Raw genomic sequence first — 14240 nt, forward strand, 5'->3', positions numbered from 1 at the left:
ATAAAAATATTTTAAAATGTTTTGATATTAAAAAGAAAAACGAGTTGCATTGAAATATTTGTATTGAATATACTTTTTACAAAGAAACATGCATAAATTTTATAAAAGTTTCAGTCAGTTTTTTAATATAACTTTTGAAAATCTTTATATAAAAGTTTGTATGAAAAAAATTTTTGATAAAAATGTCAAATTTTATTTCTATAAAATAAAAAACTATGTATGATAAATTATTATATGAAAAAAATCACAGTTCATAGAAAATAAAAATCTTTTATCTTCTCATATGTACTGATAAAATTATTGGAAAATTGGAATCAACTTTTGTATTTATATTTAATTGTAAATATTTTTTTATATATTATTCGCAAACAAGTTCTTTTTTCGAAACAGTATTGAATTATTTTTCATTTAATTAAAATTGGCGTTAAATTCTAAAGAAAAAAAATGTTTTTTCACCCTGTTCTATTGTTATAATATCAAAAAATATTTAAAAATTATTATTATTATTATCATCAAAATTAATAATTGGCAAAACATAATAGAATTTAGTCTCGTATTTAGAATTTCCCCTTTTATTTTATTTTTATCAACAAAATTCAATTATCAATAATAATTGTTATGTCTGACTAAAACTATACTTTACTACTGATGCTATATAAAGGCAAGTTTATTAAAACGTTGTCTAACTAAAAACGTTTTTACCACTGACACACGAAATTTAAGAGAATAAAAGTTTTTTTTCCACCTACAATTGCATCAAAATGGCATCAAAATTAGAAGTAAAAATTAGAAACAATAAATTAATACCAGAAATCCATTGTGATTCAAATTACCGAAAATTGAAACGTCTGACTAATAAAATCTTTCTCTACTGAGAATACAATCGAGGCAAATAAGCCTGTCTGACTTATATTTGACTCCACTACTTAGATAACGTAATTGAAGAATCTTTCAAAAGTATTTTTTTTTACTTTTAATTAAAAAATAATAGACTGCAAAGTTCTGTCCATGTGAATCATTCCGTCTGACTAAAAATTGGCTTTACTACTCAGATAACATACAGACATTCTAAAAAGTTCCGTCTCACTAAACTTTTCTTTTACTACTAATTGAAAAAACAATAAAACACCACAAAAATTCTATCCCCCTGAAAACTAAGTATTTTTAGGAAAAAAATACGCTACACGAAATATTTTAAAGAAAGAAATTAAGATAAATATTAGTTTCTTATTATATTCTCCTTTGTATATTTTTCGTGGGTTTTTATATTTTTAGAATCTAAATTTTAGATAAAAATTACTATTATTTATTTTGATACAAAAAAAAAATTTTATTTGCGACAAATAAAATTCTATTTAGACCAAATTTTTTCGTCCAACAAAATTTGTTTAGTTTAAATAAAAATTCAATTAGGTTTAATTAAAAGAAATTCTTTTTGGTTTTAAAGTAAAATTTCCATTTCTTTCAAGTAAAAATTCTATTTGGTATTTTATTCGATGAAAATAATTCTATTCGCCTCAAATAAAAATTCTTTTTACACCAAATATTTATATCCAATAAAATTTTTTTTTGGTCTAAATAAAAAATCTAATGGGTTTAATTAAAAGAAAATTCTATATTTAGTTTTAAAGTAAAAATCCCATTTCTTTGAAGAAGAATTCTTTTTTGTTCAAAAAAAATTCTATTCGTCTCAAATAAAAATTTTTTTCACACTAAATATTTATTTCCACTAAAATTTAATTGGTTCAAATATAAATTCTATTGGGTTTAATTAAAAAAAATTCTATTTGGTTTAAATAAAAAATTCTATTTGGTTCAAAAAAAAAATTCTTTCTGCACATAAAATTAATTCTATTCGTCCCAAATATAAATTCTTTTTAATTCAAATATTTATATACAATAAAATTTATTTGGCTTAATTAGAAATTTTATTAGGTTTAATTAAAAAAAATTATATTTTTTTTTATTTAAAACTTCTATTTGGTTTTAAAGTAAAACTTCCATTTATTTCAAGTAAAAATGCTACTTTGTTTAAACTAAAAACTCTATTGGGTTTAATTAAAAAAAAATTCTATTTGGTTTTAAAGTAAAAATTCCATTTCTTTTCGGTAAAAATTCTAATTTGTTCCAAAAAAAAACTTCTATATTTGTCCAAAATAAAAATGTTTTTCTTACCAATTATTTATATCCAGTAAAATTTATTTGGTTCAAATAAAAATTCTATTAAGTTTAATTTAAAAAAAATTCTGTTTGGTTTAAATACAAAATTGTATTTGGTTAAAAAAAATTTTTTTTGCATATAAAAATAATTCTATTCGATCCAAATATTCGTAGCCAAATATTTATGTACAATAAAATTTATTTAGTTTAAATAAAAATTCTATTAGGTTTAATTTAAAAAAAATTCTTTTTGGTTTAAATAAAAAATTCTATTTGCATATAAAAATAATTCTATTTGACCCAAATAAAAATTCTTTTTACACGAAATATTCATATCCAATAAAATTTTTTCGTTTAAATAAAAATTATATTGGGTTTAATTAAAAGAAAATTCTATATACTTTTTTTTGAGTAAAAATTCTATTTTGTTAAAAAAAATTCTATTCGTTCCAAATAAAAATTTTTTTCATAGTAAATAGTTAATGTTCAATAAAATTATTTGGTTCAAATAAAAATTCTATTGGGTTTAATTAAAAAAAATTCCGTTTGGTTTCAATAAAAAATTCTTTCTCTGGTTCAAGTAAAATTCTATTTACATAAAAAATAATTCCATTCGCCCCAAACAAAAATTCTATTTACACCAAATATTTACTTCAAATAAAACTTCTTTGCTTTAAATAAAAATTATATTTGATTCAAATAAAAAATTCTATTTGCACCAAAAATAAAAATTCTATTTTGCTTGATTAAAAATTCCATTTTGTTTAAGTAAATCTCCTCCGAGCACCAAATGATAATTAAATTTACCCAAAATAAAATATTGACTCAAATTAAACAAATAAGTTATATAATGGACAGTGAGACAATAATATTGCAGCAATTCATATAACCAACAGAGAGGAGAAGAAAACAAGACTAAAAACTACAAGGTAAATTTTGTTTTGTCAAGATGGGAATTAATTTCAATTTTCAAAGAGACGTTCCCTCGGTATATATATCTAAGTCATTCGAGTCTGACATTTTCAGGTCAGCGATATGGTGAAGAGAGAAGACAAATCCAGAAACTTCCCCATGAACTAGGAACGTGCGACTAATGATAATTCACATATCGCAACGGTTTTGGCCAGGAGAATGTATTTTGGAAGCTGCTGAACAATATGCAGAACATACACTAGCATGTACAAGAGAGGGTTTCTGGCTAGCGTTCCCGAGCGAGTTTAGTTAATTCAATTAATTCGAAAGTTTGACTTGTCTGTGAGACATACAATTTCCACTGTACATATATATAGAAAGTCCGACTGACTACGAGAGGAGTATTTCACTTTACATTGAATTTATCGGCGGTCCTTATAATAATTTATTTCACACTATATTACTCTGTTTTAACATTTCTTTTTTACAATTGAACTGTAAGAAATAAACCTTACAGCCACAGGCTATAAAAAAAGGACTTAAATTTTAACTTTTTACAGAATTCAATTAAAGTCGGCCCTTTTGGAGTTTAAGCACAAGAAGTAAGATTTAGAGAGTTAAAATTTTACTCCTCTTTTTTAACTCCTTGACTAAATGTAATTGTGAAATAACTCCCAAGGGAGTAAATGTTGAACTTTTTTTTTTGATAATCTCTTTTTTGGAGTAGAATTTTAACACGAAAAATTTTACTCCTCATCACTCCCGATGCCATTTACTCCCTTAATTTTTTACAGTGTACTCTTTAAATTTCAATTAGTAAAATTCTACTAACAAATAGTAAAATTTAACTGTTTGATGGTAAAATTATTACTAATTTTATTACTAATTTTAGCATTTGATTTTAAGTCTTAAAATTGACTTAATCTAACTTTATAAGCTTAAAAATATACTCATTTACAAAAGAGTTGCAACAAGCATTTGATTTTGTTTTTCCCAGAGCTTAAAGGATATTTTTATTTACTCTAAAAGTTACTCCAGAAAATGCGTTTCTACTTTATTTATTTATGAATATCTTCAATTTGTAAAATTATTCTGAAACATTAATAATTTTTTTCAGATAAATAATTCAACTATTTTTATTATTTTTCGATAGGAATTAAAATTTTCCAAAGTTTCAAACCATTTAAAATTTAATAATATTTGTAAGAATTGCTACTATAACTTCTCCAAAATATTTTTCATGATTTCAATTTGATTACCTTTTTTGCATTTGTGACAGAAATTCTTCTCTAAATATTTACTTACGAAATAAAATTGACAGGAAACATGTTGTTTAACTCACCTGAAACAATAAAAAAAAAGAATTTATATTAGAATTATTATTTAAAAACTGAAAGCAAGTAATAATTTCTACCAAATAATTCTATTAAATTAGTTTTGTTTTAAAATACCCAACATTTTACCATATTCATAGTAAATTTCAGTAAAACTTAATCAAATTTCTTTCATACTTGGTAAAATTTACTCTAAAAATAGTAAAATTTATATTATTATAAAAATTATTATTTCCAGAATAACATTTACTATTTCCGAAAGAAATTTCTTTATAAAAAATATAAAAATTTACTTTAGAAATCTTAAAATTTATTCTGTAAATAATAATAATTAATAACAAAATTTTACTGCTTTTGAAGAAAATTTAATATATTATTATTAAAAAATTCATTGTGAAAATAGTAAAATAGTAAAATTAAAAATATGGAATCAGTATAAGTTGACATATATTTCTAATATTTTGGCTTTTTCTTTAAAAGTAGTAAAAATTATTTATAATATTTGTTTCCTTGTATAAAAAAATTTCTATTTTTAAAAACTCTGATAAAATAATATAAAATTAATTTTAAATTTCAAAATACTAAAATTTTTCCAAAGTTTACAAAAAGTATTAAAATTTTTGGTAACTTCAAAAATTATAAGGAAAGCGAAAAAAAATTCAAGAACTCTAAATTTGAATTAGTAAAAATGTTCACTAATTTAAATTAGTGACTGACTTTTTACTTTTGAATTAGTAAATTTTAAATGATAATTTCTACAAATTTATTAGTAAAATTTATTAATTCAATAGCAAAAAGTCAGTCACTAATTTGAATTAGTAAACATTTGTACTAATTCAAATTTAGAGAGAAAAATAAAACTTTTTAATATTTTCAAAGTTTTTTGGACACGAAAATCCAGAACTTTCTTACGAATTATAAAAATCTAATATTTTACCAGTACTTTTGATAAAATTCCCTAACTATTCCCTGTTTTCCCTGACAAATCTTGAAATTCTCTAATTTTCCCCTGAATTACCTGATTTTTCTTTATACCTGTAAGAATTCCCTATATATCAATAAATTTCATCACATTTAACATATTTAACCAAATTCAGACTTTTGTTTTCTTTCTGTTTTTCATTTCCTTCAAGTTGACATTGCTATTTTGAAAAATATGACGTTAAGAGAAAGATGCCCTTTTTTTATTCACCACACACGTTCTTATGTTCTTATAGGAAAACGCAATCCGAGTTGAGAGCTTTCTTGCATCTAATCTTAAGGAGGGCAAGAAATTGCAGTCTATTCTAAAGGCAGTGGCGGAGAGAAACGATGCTATGTTAGTGACTGGATGTTCATCACAGGTTACCGTACAGTGAAAAACTTTTCTTTGAAATGTTTCCCTATTTTTTCTCCTCTTATTTTTCTTGCGAAGAATTTACGAGGCTTACGGGAATAGGAAGAGAGGACAACAAAAAAAAATTACATTTCTTTTCTTAACATGAAGAAAAATTTACCTGATTGTAAATCTTGTCAATTTGAAGATTTACTCTTTAGAATCTAAATAGGTGAAAATTTATTTTTAGAATACTGTCAAAAGTGTTCCACAATTCTCCTTTGTGTTCTGCTTTGAAGAAGCAGAAAATTTTAGGTTATGTTCGTAATTTTCGAAATAAACAAGGGGACAAAGTACACCAAAGGCGACAAACTCTTAACAAGAAACAACTGATTTTTATGTCTTTAAATTGCATCTCTAATAGTTAATAAAAGCTGAGCTTAGTTTTTGTGTTTAAACACAAAAAATTTTATTTGAGGCAAAAATAACACAAACATAACCTTAAAATAACTTGCTTCTTGAAAGTACCATTCTTCATCGTCACAAATATTGAAAATTAAATGAATTTACTCCCAAAAAAAAAACATTACGATAAAAATAAAAAAAACCGGAAATAACACTGTATATATACACAAAAGGAAGATTTAACAAAAGGTTAGGGTGTGAAAGTGTAATGTTTAAATTTGGCCTCATTCGATAAGGTTTATAGCTCCTTTGTGCCCAGGAAACACATCCTTTGAGGTTGGGAGAAAATCAAAGATTAAACCACAGCGAAACGTAATTACTCTTTTGGTTTGTCTGTCGTCTTCAGAGTAAACTCGAGTGAAACTGTGAAGGGTCAACTTGGATCTTTGTAAAAGGGGTTCAAGCGAGGTTTATTTGTTGAAGAAAGACGACGAAGACTACGACGTCTAACGTCAACGGTAAGGATGTGATTCAAGATCCTGTCCAAAGTCGAATGAATGCCCTTCTACCACCTCTACACGCCTTCTTTACATTAGAGTAGAAAAGAAGCTTCCGTCTTTCCACACCCTTTATCGCTCACTTCCTGTCGTCCTTTTACCTGCTTAAGCAACTTTTGCAACAGTGCCATTCTTTCAAATGTAACACCCACCCTCACCCACCCCTTTTCACCCCTCCTTATCCTACGAAACTTGAAAAGAAGATAATTTAAAAAATTTGCATTTTTCTTAAATTTTCTCGCACACATCCTGCCTTTTTGTTGTGAACGCGCGCAATTCTTTTCATATTATCAAATAGACAATTTTTCCTTTAGGTGTGAGGAAGATGAAAAAAATTCTATTCTCCAAATTGAATTTTTAATAATTTCACATTTTTCTATTATGATAATTTTCAACCTATAATTTTAAGTTTAGAAAGTGATAATCGCAAATTTATAAATTTAATGCAACTCAGGTGTTTTATAGACAGTTTACCTGCCTGTGCGGGATATAAGTTCCCCCTTATAGCCTAGCGGTCAATAATGTGCCCATTATTGCCCTAGGGCAATAATTGTCACTTTATTTACCACTTGCAGGTCAAGAAAGCTCCTATTATTACCCTTGGGCAATCAGAGCTACTTTATTGACCTTCAAGTGGTCAATAAAGTACACATTATTGCCCTAGGACAATCATGGGCAATCATAAGTACCTTATTGACCTGAAAAAGGTCCATAAAGTACACATTATTGCCCTAGGACAATCATGGGCAATCATAAGTACCTTATTGACCTGAAAAAGGTCCATAAAGTACACATTATTGCCCTAGGGCAATTATGGACAATAATGAATACTTCATTGACCTGCAAGTGGTCAATAAAGTACAAATTATTGCCCTAGGCAATCATGAGTACTTTATCAGGGTTTTCACAAAAAATTACTTTGGTTTTTCCCTAATTTCCAGAAAAAATTTTAACTTTTTCCCTGACCTTAAAGAATATTCTGATTCATTCTAAAAATTATTAGATATTAAAAAAAATTGTCCTATTACATGTATTTACGAATTTTTTTAATTGTAATATTATCCGCAAACATAAATAAATTCTTTTTTAAATAAATATTTAATCATAACTATAACTCCATAGGAATTGAGATTTACAAAAATTTCAAATTCAAACCTTTTTGCAATTCAACAACTTATAAAAATATTATTTAAACAATGTAATAAAATCCTACTCTAAAATTCATTACTTTCACTAATAATAAAATTTTTTAAAGGAGTTCAATTATTTTTAACAAAATTTTCAATTATTTAAAATACAATTTTCATGAAATTTTTCAAAAAAAATCAATTATTATTAAAATTTCCTATTTTAATCAAATTATTCAAAAGAATTCAATTATTTAAAAAAAAAGGAAAAAAAATTTCGTTGCAAAATTCAATTATTTTTATAAATAATAAAATTCTTCACAGGATTTTAATTATTTTTAAAAAATGTAGTAGAAATTCGTTGCAAGAATTCAATTATATTCAAGAATAATAAAATTCGTTTGTAGAATTCAATTATTTTCCTAAATAATAAAATTCTTCACAGGATTTTAAATATTTTAAAAAAATGTAGTGAAAATAATTCACAAGAATTCAATTATATTTATAAATAATAAAATTCGTTGCAAGAATTCAATTACTTTCCTAAATAATAAAATTCGTTGCAAGAATTCAATTATTTTCCTAAATAATAACATTCTTCACAGGATTTCAATTTTTTTTTTTTTTTTTTTGAAAATGTAGTAAAAATTTGTTTCAAGAATTTAATTATATTCATAAATAATAATATTCTACACAGGATAATTGAATGTTTCTCAAAATTGAATTCTCTTAAAGAACTTTATCAACAAATTTTTAAATAATTGAATTTTTTCGACGAATTTTAATAAAATTTTCAAGAAAAACTATATTTTTCGAGGAATTCGATTAAAAATGTGTTAAAAATTATTGAAATTCTGCAACATGTTTTATTATTCAAGAAAATAATTGAATCTCTAAAAAATTTGATTATTTATGGAAATAATTGAATTATTGCGAAGAAATTTATAAAAAAAATCTAAATAATTGAATATTCTGTGAAATTTTTATTATTTATGAAACTAATAATAATAACCCCTGTTTATTGACACATTATTATACACATTGTATAATCAAATTTTATTGCTTCCCTCAATTTGTTTTAGTGCAGAATTATTTAAAACTGTACTGTACTTTTGCTAAAAATTTATGCAATTCCCCTAGGAAAAGAAGGACGAAAAAAATAAGAAAAAAACAAATAGAAGAAGAATAAGAAGAAGCGGAAAAATATAAGAAAAAAACGAAAAAAAGAAGAAAAGAAGCGAAAATTGAAAATGGGTACAAGATGAAACTAAAGAGTCTTGATTAATTGAATTTTACATAATAAACGGCAGCAGTTGCTTAATTGTGCTACACAAAGTACTCAAAGTTAATTTATCTTTCTTTTCGCTACTCCTCAACATATAATACAAACTATAAGAGACTTTGAAAAACGTTAATAACTCACCATACTCATCTTTGAACTACTATATATTTAAGAATTAAACTTTAATGAAATATATCCTTCAAGGTTTTTCAATTTCATGAAAAAGCTACGATTAAAAAAAAAGAAAAGAATAGCGAATTCATTTCAGTGATATAATGTGCCGAATATAAATATAAGAAATTTGAGTAAAAGAGAAAAAGAGAGATAGAGAAGAAAAAAACAAAAGACGAGACGTGGAAAAAAAGAAGAAACGGAATAGAGAGGGCGCACAAGTCTTTCGATGCATCCTATTATGGAAATGTGACCTCGCGGGTCCTGAAAATTATGTTGATGGTATGCGGGGGTACCTGCTCACACTTCACGCGATTCGCGCGTTTTTCGGCTTATCTTGAATTCATAAAATACAATTATCTTTTTTTTCCAACCGACTCGACCAACCAGAGGGTGGAAATGTTCGAGCTGAGAGACTCTTTTTTAAACTCAACCATTATGCACCCCACACACACACACACATTTCTTGCTTTATGGGTCGGAAATAAAAGTATTGTAAATTAGATTTCAAAATAAATTTTTGTCCATAAAATATAAATTCCACATAAACTTGATATTTAACGACAAGAAAAAAAACGTTCTAAAGTACTTAGCCGGAAGTTTTTTTTTTAAACTATTGAACTTAATTTTTAGTATTCAGACAATATTTTCACTAAGAATTTTAACTGATTTTTTGCTTTCAAATATTTATCAGTACAAAATTTAGCAAAAAATAAATCTAACTTTTTAAGGGTTGCCATCCAAATTTCATTTTCTTTTTCTCTGATTTCCTGCAAAAATTTTGACGTTTTTCTAAATTTTTTTTATTTCCGTAGTTTTTCCTATAAAATTTTCTATTTTCAAACATCAACTTTTAATTTTTGAATAATTTCGTACTGAAAATCAAAAAATATCCACTAATTAACTAATTAATTATCATGTATATAAATTTTAATAAAATTTTTTAAAACAAATCAATTATCTTGAAAATTTTCAATAAGATTCTACGCAAGAATTTAATTATTTTCAAAACTTTGAATAAAAATCTTCGTAAGAATTGAATAATTCCTTCTATATAAATAATGAAATTATTCAAAAGAATTCAATTATTTTCAAAACTTTAAATAAAACTCTTCTAAATAATTCAATTATATTTAAGAATTTTCATAAAATTATTCGCAAGAATTCAATTACTTTCAAGAATAATAAAATTCTTGTCAGTTATTCAATTTTATTTTAATATACTTTCAATAAAATTCTTCAAAAAACGTCAATTGTTCTTAAAAATTCCAATCAAATTTTAATAAAGAATTTAATTATTTTTAATAGAATTTCAGGAAATTTCAATTATTTCCCAAATTTTCAATTATAAAATTTCAATTATCATGAATTCAATTATGAAAAATAGACTTGAATAATAAGCATTTAATTATTTTTAATAGAACTTCAGGAAATGTCAATTATTTCCCAAATTTTCAATTATAAAATTTCAATTATCATGAATTCAATTATGAAAAATAGACTTGAATAATAAGAATTTAATTATTTTTAATAGAATTTCAGAAAATTTTAATTATTTATTAAATTTTTTACCGATTCTTATTTATTAAATAATTGAATTTTATAACAATTTTTAAAAATAATGGGAAACTTTTCGAAGAATTTTATTAAAAATTTAAAAAAATAATTGAATTCCTGAGAAGAATTTAATTAATAATTTATGAAAATATTTGAATTCATGCGAAGAATTTTATTAAGTGTTGTTTAAATAGTTGAAATTTTGACAAGAAGTTTATTAAAATTTCTACCAATAATTTAATTCTTGAGAAGAATTTCGCTACCTATTTATAAAGATAATTTAATTATTGACGAGAATTTTTAAAAAAATTTGAGAATAATTTAATTTCTTCAAAGTATTTTATTACTTTTCAAAAAAATTGAATTTCTTGTGATAAATTTTGATATTTATGCAAATAATTGAATTTTGGAAAAGAATTTTATTAAAATTCCTCAAAATAATTAATTTTATGGGGAGAATTTCGTTGTTTAACAAGATAATTGAATTCTTTTGCAGAATTACTTAAAAATTTTTTGAAAATAATTAACTTCCTCAAACGAATTAGAAGTAATTTATGAAAATAATTGAATCATTGCAACGAATTTCATTATTTTATTGAATAATTGAATGTTTCTTAAATTTGAATTCTTTCGTCAAGTATTAATACCTATTTTTCGAGGAATTTATTTAAAATTTTATTAAAAATATTTAAAATCCTGCCGTTAAAGTAATTGAATTTCTAAATGAAATTTTATTATTTATGAAAATAATTGAATTTTTTTCAATAATTAAATTTTTTGATAAATTTTATGATAATAGTAAATATTGAAAATAATTTAATTTTGAAAAACTTGAAACTAATTGGAATCATGTGAATAATTTTATTTAAATTTTTGGCAAAAAATTTTGCTATTTTTAAAGATAATTGAATTCTTGGCGAAATGTTCGTTAAAATTTTTAAAAATAATTGAATTTTTTTGAAGAATTTTATTACTTTTGAAAATAATTGAATTCTTGTGATGGATTTTGTTATTTATAAAAATAATTTAATTTTGCAAAGAATTTTTTTATAATTCCTAAAAATAATTGAATCTTTGTGAAGAATCTTGTTATTTATCAAAATAATTCCATTAAAACTTTTGAAATAATTAAATAATATTAAAAAATTCATTCTGGTCAGAAATAAAACAAAACTTTGAAGGTTTTGTATTAGAATTCGTGGTAGTTTTATAGTTTATGAGGCAAACAAAAAAATACACTAAAAATTCAGAATTTTAACCGTTTCAAATTTTCAGAATAAATCCAACTATAGTGATAATAATAATCAACCGAATGATTAATTTTGAGTACAAATATTTTTAACCCGAATATCAAAATATTCGAATTAAAAATATTTGTACTAAAAATTAATCATTCATTTAAAAATAGTCACAATTTAATTGTTTCAATTGTCAATGTAATTGTTAATTTTACAAAAACATATTTAAATGCAGTAATAATAATAAAAAAAATACAGTAAACAATTAATAACACAAACGACTTCAGTTAAAAAAAAATGGGTCCTAAAGTGAGACACATTTTTTTAATACTTGTCGTCGAAAAAAAAGTTATTTCAGAGACAATACGTATTAAACTAAAAGCAAACATGAAATTTCCATTTGTACTCATAGTTAACCGAATGTCATTTTATATTTTACATGATGAACGCCGAGAGAGAGTATAAAGGGAATAAAACAGTGAGAAAGTCATAAAATCGATTGTTCTTTTTCACAAGCTACTTGTTCCTCTTTCTCATAAGAGAAAGATTCGACAGCGCGAGCTTGGCTTTATGCGATAGACGCTGTCAGAATTTATAAAGTATATATATGCGAGATCCTGTCTTATTTTTTAAAGAAAAGCTTCACGAGACCGCAATACACTGCGAAACACGTTAAAAATACTGAGTATGAAGAAGAGTTGAAGTTTCCATTATCTCTAGGAAGTCAGGTGGAATTAGTATTTTTTTCTATTTTTTTCAGTACTTATTTTATGGTAGTATCATTCGCTTTTTTTTCTTGTTTCTAGATTTTTTAAAGGAAAAATCCTTTAACGTGTTTAATTTTTAATAACGTTCGAAGATTAATCACTTTTATATATATATAGAGAGAGAAAGAGATGAAAATCTATCATTTTTTTTTCTTTCTTTAAAGTAAACATTTTTTTTTTTTTATTACATTTCAAGAAATATATTTCAAGTTCGCAAGAGAATTTATACCGTGAAAAAGGTGTTTTGATTTCGTGAAAATTTTGAAAAATAAAAATATATTCTACACGAATATATAAAAAAAATCTTCACGTCAAACTTTATATTTCTTTTTTTTTTAGTATATAGAATATTTTATTTTCTGTTGAATAATATAAATGCTTCGTATAACAAATTTAAGTTTAATATCGTTGGAAATGTGAGACATCGACTTGCAATTTTTATGACTGTACTTTCAGCAAGTATAGTATACAGCGGCGTTTCTTACCCCAGAAAAAAAAACTTGGCACAGTTATCGTAGCCAAAAATTCAATTGGGAAAAACGTTAACTTTTCTGAACGCGCAAGAGACATGCTATCTCTATTGAAAAAAGATGAAAAGAAAATTTAAAAAGAAAATTTCAGACGTTTCCAATAAATTTCTTTTTTATAACTAAAAAAAGAAAATTATTTATTTTCTGTAGAAAATTTTCCTTTTCATTTTTTCCTCAATAATGTACATATTTTCAAAAAAAAAAAATCTTAAATATTCTATTGAAAGAAAGAAATGTACCGAAAAAGAAAATTTTCAATTAATTTCTTTCACGGTAAATCGTTAGGTGTTAAAATAACACCAAAATGGATTAAAATAACACTAAATTGGATTATTTTAATCCTTTTTGGTGTTATTTTAATACCTAACGATTTACCGTGTTTTTATCACAAAAAAAAGAAAATTATTTACTTTTAATAGAAAATTTCCCATTTCACCAGCTTCGCACTCGATAATTAATTTCAAAAAAAAAATTTTAAGACTATAATAGCAGCTATCAAAAAATTAAATTTGACGACAAAAAACTCATTTTAATCGATTTACAAAAATCCCAAAAATTTAATTACATATTTTATTTTCCGACTTTTTCCTAATTATCATCAAAAATGTTTCCTGTTTTTCTCATTCAATTAGTAACTTCAGTTGTAAATTTTTTCAAACATCAAATATTTTCTAACTTTTAATTTAAAATTCTGTACGATTATATTTAAAAATAATTTTTAAAAGTAAAAAATAAAATTCTTCAAAATATAAAATTTATTTTAATTAAATTTGACAAAATTTCCAAATAACAGAAAATTTAATTTAATTTTCTTAAATTATTTTCGGAAATTTTACTATCTTCAAAAAAACTTTTATTACAATTTTTCAAAAGACTTATATTTTT

General features: G+C 23.7%; 1 protein-coding gene across 4 annotated transcripts in view; it reads right to left on the reverse strand.

The window, feature by feature from the left end:
• The window catches only part of LOC122500987 (band 7 protein AGAP004871-like), a 283194-nt gene that overhangs the window by 219521 nt on the left and 49433 nt on the right, over positions 1-14240 (reverse strand). The window contains exon 12 of one of the 4 annotated variants that reach the window (XR_006301530.1): positions 4332-4414. The exons of the other annotated variants lie outside the window; for them this stretch is intronic. The gene's annotated coding sequence lies outside the window, so the exon portion shown is untranslated. Of the gene's footprint in view, positions 1-4331; positions 4415-14240 lie in introns of those variants that run through there. 4 annotated transcript variants of the gene reach the window in all.

The sequence above is a fragment of the Leptopilina heterotoma genome, unplaced genomic scaffold (assembly GCF_015476425.1).
Source record: "Leptopilina heterotoma isolate Lh14 unplaced genomic scaffold, ASM1547642v1 Lhet_197, whole genome shotgun sequence".
In the NCBI taxonomy this organism is placed as follows: Eukaryota; Metazoa; Arthropoda; class Insecta; order Hymenoptera; family Figitidae; genus Leptopilina; species Leptopilina heterotoma.